The 9,654-nt window shown below is 44.7% G+C and overlaps 1 protein-coding gene across 6 annotated transcripts in view; it reads right to left on the bottom strand.

Annotated features, from left to right (window-relative positions):
- Nucleotides 1-8,295, bottom strand: part of PRDM2 (PR/SET domain 2) — a 133,905-nt gene extending 125,610 nt beyond the window's left edge. For 5 of the 6 annotated variants that reach the window (XM_070768470.1, XM_070768466.1, XM_070768468.1 and 2 more), the window contains exon 1: nt 8,193-8,295. The gene's annotated coding sequence lies outside the window, so the exon portion shown is untranslated. The remainder of the gene's footprint in view (nt 1-8,192) is intronic. The other variant, XM_070768471.1, reaches the window with a different exon arrangement.
- Nucleotides 8,296-9,654: the final 1,359 nt, after the last annotated feature.

Below are 9,654 nucleotides of genomic sequence, written 5' to 3' on the forward strand. Positions count from 1 at the left end.
GACGAAAGCTTCAGTACTGTGAGGAACTGGTCTTGCCACTCAAGTACGCATCTTTTCAAACCTGAGCGTCAATATAGTCATCTTACAAGTGGCTGCTCAGAGGCTTTCTGGTTTCTCCCATACAATCAAGTATATAGGAAAACTCACCCTCCACAAACTACACATAAATGACAAGGAGATTTCTGAAACTCGTGAGTGAACAACCTATAGCAAAATTACAAGTTACACCAGATAAGAGTAACAACTATATTTTGCTAAGATGGCAGGGTCAACAATCAGTGTATTTCTTGAGATTTTCTCCCAAGAGTTTATTATTATTTTGGTAGGGAGCAACTCTCCTACTTTAAATGAAACCTGAAGTTTGGAGTCTATCCTCTAAATATGTAACTATTTCTAGTCTTAACAGCATTTTAAAGTAACAGCAACACCTACTGTTTGCAGGGGCTTCCCCGGTGGCTCAGTGGTAAAGAATCCTCCTGCCAATGCAGGAGACCTGGGTTTGATCCCTGGGTTGGGAAGATCCCCTGAAGAAGGAAATGGCAATCCACTCCGGTATTTTTGCCTGAGAAATCCCATGGACAGAGGAGCCTAGCAGGCTACAGTTCATGGGGTCGCAAAAGAGTTGGACACGACTTAGCGACTAAATAACAACAACAAAAACTGTTTGCAGAGTGATGTTTGTGTACTGCTCTACAGTTTAAGTAGAGAGACACAGATGTATAGAACAGTCTTTTGGACTCTGTGGGAGAGGGGCGAGGGTGGGATGATTTGGGAGAATGGCATTGAAACACGTATATTATCATATGTGAAACGAATCGCCAGTCCAGGTTAGATGCATGAGACAGGATGCTCAGGGCTGGTGCACTGGGATGACCTGGAGGGACGGTATGGAGAGGGAGGTGGGAGGGGGGTTCAGGATGAGGAACACGTGTACACCCGTGGCGGATTCATGTCGATGTATGGCAAAACCAATACATTACTGTAAACTAATTAGCCTCTAATTAAAATAAATTAATAAAAAAGAGTTCTTATACATATATGAATTTTTATTGTTAAAGGAAAGTATGTTTCCTCAACTTCTCCACAACTCAGTAACTGAACAACACATTTTCTCAAAATAAATAATTAGTGGTTCTGGTTTTAAGGTAAAGAGTAATGCCTCCCCTTACCTGGGGACTCAATATATGACACAGAGGATGAAGGACCACCTCTTGGTGCCAGCGGCTGGAGTAAGCCAGACAGTGCCCCTCTAGTCAGGGTCTGTGCCGAGCTCCAGTTTTGTCCCACTGCAGATGGGACAGTTCTTGGGGGCATCTGCTGTTGTTCAGTCGCTCAGCTGTGTCTGACTCTTTGTGACCCCATGGACACCAGCACGCCAGGCTTCCCTCTTCTTCACCATCTCCCGGAGTTTGCTCAAATCATGTCCACTGAGTCAGTAATGCCATCCAACCATCTATTCCTCTGTCATCCCCTTCTCCTGCCTTCAATCTTTCCCAGAATAAAGGGTGGTGTCTGAATTCCAGGTTAAAAGTAAACTTGACCTGTAGGAAATGTTCCTCAAAGATAGTGAAGGAGAAGTCAGTATCCACCCAGTCCCCTCCTGACACAAGTCCTGAGGGCCTTTAGAGAAAGATGGAAACAAGGATTTTCTTAGAAACAGAGCCAGTGAACGCATGCGGGCAGGAGGAGCCCAGGGAAACAGCCTGCTTCCAGGGCTGCACATCAGGAGGGCAGCTTTGCCCTGGGGTGGGTAACACAGCCCAGAAAGTTTGAGAACTGCCACAAACCAAGTGAGGCCTAACAGTGTAGGAAGGTTAAACTGACAGGTTAAGAGTGAGGAGGCAGGAGAGGAAAGGGCAGCCAGAAAGACTGGAGCCAGGCAAGCCGGCTAAGAATCTGGATGATAAGCAATAAACCTTTGAAACCCTGATGATAGCAGAAAAGAAACGAAAAATGTGACTAACACTGCAGAGGAAGAATGAACAGAATGTGTTTTCTAACCTAAGAGGAGGTAAAAAGAGATGGTGAAGATGAGTTCAACAAAATCTGGAATGTGACTGCAAGAAGAATGAGTGTATTTTAAAGACAGATAAGCCAGGAGTACAGGTAGCATTTAAGTGGAAGGTGGCGAGTTCCATTTTACAGACCCTGAGAAGAGGGGCCAGACATCCACGGAAAACCACCATCAAACGGGAAAAAAAGTCCCAGCACAGACTGTCTTCAAGGAGGGGGACTGAGATTTAGAAGTCTTCAGCCACAAGGGGGTGCCTAGGGACAGAGGAAAGCATGTTAGTCGCTAAGTCGTGTTGCCCTCCAGGCTCCTCTGTCCATAGAATTCTCCAGGCAGGAATACTGGAGTGGGTAGCCATTCCCTTCTCCAGGGGATCTTCCTGACCCAGGGATTGAACCTGGGTCTCCTGCATTGCAGGCAGATTCTTCACCTTCTGAGCCACCAGGGGAAGACCCAGAGACAGAGGAAATCCCAAGGGAAAAAATACCCAGCAAGAGTGTAGAAAACAAAGGACTGGGCTTTGTGAAAGGCATGGAATAAAGTAGGAAAAATGTTTCCCCTTTCACCATGTTCAGTAGAGGGAGGATGGGATAAGCAAAAAAACTTTAGGACTCAGAAATAACCTGGAAGAATTTCTCTTCCAAGAAACCCTTGTGCCACATTAGCCTTCAATGGACTTCCCTGGTGGTTCAGTGGTAAAGAATCCGCCTGCCAATGCAGGAGATGTGGGCTGGATCCCTGGGTAGGGAATACTCCCTGGACAAGGAAATGGCAACCCACTCCAGGGTTCTTGCCTAGGAAATGCCATGGACAGAGGGGCCTGGCGGGCTACAGTACACAGGTTGCAAAAGAGTCGGAAGTGACTTACAGACTAAAGAACAACAACATCCCTCAAAAAAAAAAAAAAAAAAAAAACCTTTAAATAAAAAATTTAAGCAAAATGCTAGTATTGTTTTTGAAAAACCTAAAGAATCTCAAATTGCTTGCTCACATATTCATCTGTTCATCTTAAAATATCTGAATAAAAGATAGAGGTAATCACTGTAGTCACTTTCAAATACAAAGAGGAGAGAGGATAACTGTCCTACCCCTCCCACTGCCAGAAATAATGCCGTCCCTGAACACACCTGGGATATAGTTCATTCTGTATATCAAGGCAGCACTCTATTATCAGAGAATTGCACTGACACAATATTCATCTCCCAAAACGAGGGAACTGAGCTGCTCAACAACCTCTAACAAGAGGTTAACAGAGCTTCACACATCTGTCCTAAGACTCCTTCCTTTTTAAAATTCCTTCTTTTAGGTATACTTTAATATTAGGCCTTTCAGGATGATGACAAAGTCCCGAAAATAAATCTCATGGAATGGGAAATATTTAGGATCTAGTTTTCATACTGATCCTCCAATGTATGTTTAATTTACGTGGTCTTAAAAGGCCTTATGAAATGGGCAGCATTCATACTTGTATATAATAAGGGCTGATGAATCTCACAACTCTTTTCAAATATTGATGGCATCATTTAAATTACTTGAAAATGCCAGAAAATTTTCCCACCAGAATTTAACGTAGTCTTAGTGGAACTACATACAAGCATATATAAAATCTGTAGGTGTTACCAATTTCCAGACAGGCTGCCCATTGTAATCAAACTAACAGTTGCATTTTGCTTTCCATATTTCAGGCAAGCTACGCCAAGAAATAATTTAGCTCTTTCAAAGCAAAGCCTATCATATGATTTATTGCAAGAGGTACAAAATATTCTTTTCACCGAAATGGCTGGCAAATATATAAGTATTCAGTTGCATGTTCCAAAGGACTAATAAATGAAAACAGAGTAGATGACATGAACCAAGAATCTAAGAAAAAATATTATACTGTACTGAGAAAAATATTATAAGCATATTTCACTCCAAAAGAACCACATTTTTATTACATACAATAAATCTAATTCATGCTTCAGGGAAGTGGAGGTAGGGAAAGAAAGGCATTCTCTTTAAGAAAGAACAGTTAAATGACATAAGCATTCATTCCAGTGAATGAATGTGATTCTGTACATTCAGATATTCTGTCATTCAGAAAACAACTCCATTACCAAATGTGGTTTAAGAGCACCTCTCTTTTTTTTTTTTATCAGTGAGTTCTAACATTATTATTATTACTATTACAACTTATTAAAGACTACTTATGCCACGATAAAAATTCAATCTATACTATCTATTCTTTTAAAGAATTCAAATGAAGACTTGACAACTTACATTTTTCCCCAGGGGAAGGTGCAGGTTTGTCACAAATATCAATAACCTATCTTTAAGTTATAAAGTAACAAAGTTAGCTAAACACTGCAAAAGTAAATTTTATTTCTTCAGGACAAATTTTTCACTTTCAGTTCATAACCCTGAATTGGTTTTTTTTTTTTTTTTTCTTTTTTTTTTTTTTAAAAAGGGAATTTTAGAAAAAATTAGGCTTCTTCCTGCAGTATTCAAGGGGCTGCTCCACTAAGTTCCATTTTCTAGAAGACCGCTGTTTTTGTGCTATGCAGTATAATAGACCACAAGCTTAAATTATTCACCATGTTTCAAGTCTATGAAAATTTAAAGTTCATAATCATTTAATCTACATACTGGGAATGCTGATCCTATATCAGGAAAACTTCTCCAAAGTTTCCATGTTACCTCAAGTTCCTTTATCTCTTGCCATGAAAGGGGCACCAAAGCAAAACTGCTGAAAGTGACCATTCAACAAAGTCATAAAATCGGGAGTGCCCTAGTAGTACAATGGTTAAGACTGCATTGCCAATGTAGGAGGCACAGGTTCAATCCCTTATGGAGGAACAAAGAGCCTATGTGCCATGCAGCACGGCAAGAAGATTAAAAAAAAAAAAAATCAAATGGACAAAGTCATAAAACCAAACTCAGGAAAAGAACTTCTACCTGTAACAAGCCTATTCCCTGGCTTCAAGTGGAACTTCACATAAACCAGCGGCATATATTCTTAATAGTTCTTTGACTAAACAGATTCCATAAACCGCTTCTATGATTCAACCATCCAGTGAGATGGGCCTTCCTTTAAAGCAGTGGCTAAAAACTGGGGTATTCACCCTAAAGGGTGATTTTGCCCTAAAGGGACATCTTGCAATGTCTGGAGGGTTTATGGATTGTCACAAGTTGTGGGGGGAGGGGGCGGCGGGTGCCACTGGCATCTGGTGGGCAAAGGTCAGGGATGCTGCCAAATATCCTACAGGGTACAGGACAGCTCCCACAACAAAGAATGATCCAGCCCCACAACCATGTTGAGGATAAGAAACCTTGTTTCAATGGGATCTAAGTACTACTTACAGTCACCCTATGAAGATGATATTATTGGCTATAAGTATAAGCATCCAATTTCAAAGGGAGAGAGCCAGAACAGTATCCCAGACCTCTAAGCAAACGCTCGGAGGAGCGAAGGCAAAGCTGATGAGCTCTAGGCAAACTGCACAGCCCTGGACAGATGTCAGCAGGATCTGCAGTCACCACTGTCGGGTAACGTCCCCATCACCTGGAAACTCCCTGGATCTACATGTTGCCACACAAGCTTGACAATTTCCCCCACTGTCCACCTACTCCCTCTTTGCTCCCCACTACGGAGTTTTCTAAGGCAGCCCATGGGCTTTTTTTTTCTTCTGTGCAAGGATTAAAAATAGCATGAAAAGCAAGTCAGAAGACATGAAAATAGTAAATAACCTAAGGTGCTTTCCATCCCGGAAAGTCTATGATTTAACAGGACTTAAAAGGTTTGTAAATCAGATCTGGAACTTGAAAAGAGATGGGCAGCTTAAAGAAACAGTCCCATGAATAAACAAACATCTAAGGTAAAATAATCATCAAAAGAATATTTGTGCAGATATATGTCTAACTGCACAGACCCAGATGAGGGAGAATAAAATGGAGCTGAAATGGAGGGCTATTTCTTCAAACTGCACTGGCAGGAAAAATGAGTCTTTAGAGGCTAAAAAACATAATTTACATTTTTCACGTATCTTAAAAGATGACAGGGCTTGAAAATCCATAATAGAAAAAACTTTTAAACAAATCTTAACGAAAAGAAAATCTCAAGCTGTTGAAACCTTACTGATCAATACGGAATTGATAAATAAAGTATGGCCCACCCAACACAATGTGGCCATTAAAAATCGCATTGAAGATTTAGTGGCAAGGATATACGCTCACAATATCATAAAGGGAGAGAGATTACAAACAATATATAGCATATTATATCTATCCTGTACAAAGCGCAAACATACAGAAGTGAATAAATATAAACAAGGAAAGAAAACATACACATGCACACCAAGAGACAGAAAGGAGGAGGTCTGCCAAAATGTTCACAGTGGTTATCTGAGTGGGAAGGGAATTTCTATTTCTATTCCTTCTTTGTGTTTTTCTCCATTTTCAAACTCTCCTAGAATGAGAATCTTTTGTTCCATTTTGTACTTACAAAACTAACACGTTATTACAGATTTACGCCCAGTTGTTTCAGGAACTGTCCACAAAATGAGAAAAAACACATGTGAACCTGCCGACTTTTCAATGAAAAAAAAAAACATCTTCAGAATCAACAAAAACGAACCTCTACTGAGCGCTTTGATTATGCACTTGGTGATTTTCTAAGCACTTCAAATATATTAACTTATTTAAACCAAACCAAAAAAGATGTGTAAAAAGAGCCCTGGAATACTAGAAGCTGTGCACAAACATCAGTCCCACTATGAATTTCAATCTCAGTTTCCAATGCTTGAAATGAGAGCTGGACTTTCTTTAAAGATCCTCTCAAGGCTATACTGAGATTCTACGTGTAAACAATGTGGGCAAACGAGTGTTTGTAAGGAAGCCTACAGGAGAACGAAGGGGCAGCTGCATGCCACCTCAAAAACAAGACCCTACTAAAAAGTAACATACAATATGTCTCTCAGTTCCTCCTCCTTAATATCTATACAGCACATTTCATAACATGTTTTAAAAAAAAGGTTTAAAGGCCTACATTTCCCCAACATACTTGCATGCAACTGATCAAATCGAGACGAAGTCTGGCATCTTAAGAGAACCACTGAAAAGGTCTGTTTGTTATTAAAAGACTGTGACTGCTTTTAACAATAAACCTGTAGTAAACAAAAACTTTAATATTTTAATCGCCTTCTGGGTAGGGCCATTTTAGTGTCTGATCAGAGGGATTTAAAAGACTTAACTGGGATTCACCAAAACGCGTTCTGAAATAAAACCAAAACCCCAACAACAACGCTCAATGGAAGATGAGGGGCCAGCATGCGTGTCCTCTCTCTGGGGAAATTACAGCTGCGTAGTGGAGGTACTGTGGACTCCCCGGGTCAACGTGGAATTGTTTCCGAAGCTCGTGTCTGGACACACGGTGGACAGGGGTTTACGCGTGGGTCGGGAGCCACCACGGAGGTGAGGGGAAAGCCGCTGACCTGCTTGGTCGACTTTGTGTCTTTCTTGCTACCATCAAATATAGGTTCGTGGGCATCTTCAGTAACAAAATGCGTAAGAGATAAATGCGCTGTTAAACACAAAACACCGGTGGGTCTGTGATGGGATTATGGAGGGAGAACGTTTCCGAGCTTAAACTACACTTTGTGGATTTAGGAAACACAAAGACGCGAAACACTGAACAAATTCAGAATGCAAGTGTGAGAGACACGTTCTGTTGGAACACAAAAAAAGAGCAAGACCACTTGAAATTGGAACGGCCCTGGGACCGGTGGGCACCCTCGCGGACCCGGGATTGGGATCCCGCTGGAGTCGCAGCCGCCCGCCCGGCGCCGCCGCCCGGCAGCCCACCCGCGTACTCCCCGCGGGGCGCGCGGCTAACCAACGGCGACAAAGCGGACCCCACAACTTCCCCGCGCCGGGGCCCAAGGCCGGGCCCGGGTGCTCAGCGCGGGAGGAACGGACTCCGGCCGCCCGCGGGCCGCGCCTCATTGCAGGGGGCCCCGCGAGCGCGGGACGCTGAGACCTCGAAGGGGGCGCGCCGCCGGCCCGCCCGGCCCTGCGCGCCCGGGTCCCCGGCGTGTCGCTCCCGCCGCCGCCGCCGCCGCCGCCTCGCTCCTCGCGGACAGAGACTGGAGTCCCGGAGCGGAGCCCGCCGCCGTCCCGGAAGCCACCCGCCCTGGCTGCTTCTTACCTGGCTGCACCCGCCGCGCCCCGCGCCTCAGAGCGCGGAGAGCCGCCGCCCGAACCGCCGCCACCGCTCCGCCCGCCCCGGCGCCCGCGGTCGCGCCACCGCCATCTTGGCTCCGGTCGGAAGTGACGTCGGGCGGCGCCGGCCGCGCGACCTCCGGGACCCGCGCCGTCGCCGAGGGCCGCGACCCCCGACTGCGCAGACCCCCGACGCGCCTCCACAGGAGGACCACGACTCCGGCCTCAGACGCCCGGAGGGCCCCGACCCGGGCCGCCCTGGCTCCGAGATGTGTTCGCCCGGGAGCCCCGACTTCGGTTCTCGCTGGCACGACCACCGGGACTGCACACGTCCCGACACACGGCCGTCCTCACAGGGACCCCGAGGACCCCGGTGGCCAGGCCCGGGCTTGCCACCACCAGTCTGCCTGCACCAAAGGCTTAGGATTCTGAGCAATCCAAAGTTACTACGAGGACCTGGAGGGAAAAAGAAAATGGCTTCATCACTAAGTCCCTGTCAAATGAGGAAACATAGACCCCTTTCTTCACTCCTCTCTAAAGGAGCAGTCTAGCCTACCCCGCAAAGATCCAGCTCCAAGGGGAGGATGCAGCTGGGTTTATTTGTTCCTTCGTTGCTGCTGCTGCTAAGTCGCTTCAGTCGTGTCCGACTCTGTGCGACCCCATAGACGGCCTCTTAGCAAGCTCCCCTGTCCCTGGGATTCTCCAGGCAAGAATACTGGAGTGGGTTGCCATTTCCTTATCCAATGCATGAAAGTGAAAAGTGATCCTGAAGGTTTTCTCCCAAATTTTTCCCTAAAGATTTAATTATGAATTCAAGTCCATGACTCATGGACTTGAAAAAAACCTTCAGGATCTAAGATTAGGTAAAGAGTTCTTAAATTTGACATCAAAAGCACAATCCATAAAAGAAAATTTTTGATAAATTGAACTTAATAAAAATTTAGAACTTTTGCTCTATGAAAGGCCTTTTAAGATGACTAAAAGAAAAACCACAGACTAGGAGAAAATACTCAAACAGTAACTCAACAGTTTAAAAAAAAAAAAAAAAGAAAGTGAAAAGTGAAAGTGAAGTCGCTCAGTCGTGTCCGACTCCTAGCGACCCCATGGACTGCAGCCTACCAGGCTCCTCCATCCATGGGATTTTCCAGGCAAGAGGACTGTTCCAGGCAAGAGGACTGGAGTGGGGTGCCATTGCCTTCTCTACAAGAGTATTTCTTGTCTGCTGGCCATGTGGCTAGCAGTGTGCTATGTGCTGGGAGTAGTGCACAGAACATGACATTGGCCTTGTCCTGTGGAACTTAACTGTTTACAAATGAGGAAGTAGACAGCCTGGATGATGATGAGTGAATGCTCTCATGGAGATGAGCCTAGTTGAGTCGGAGCTGTCTATTATAGACTTCCGAGGAGCTACGTCTAGCAGGAAGTTGTCGGCAAGGAGTCCGAAGTTG

Source organism: Bos indicus, chromosome 16 (assembly GCF_029378745.1).
Source record: "Bos indicus isolate NIAB-ARS_2022 breed Sahiwal x Tharparkar chromosome 16, NIAB-ARS_B.indTharparkar_mat_pri_1.0, whole genome shotgun sequence".
NCBI classification, from domain to species: domain Eukaryota; kingdom Metazoa; phylum Chordata; class Mammalia; order Artiodactyla; family Bovidae; genus Bos; species Bos indicus.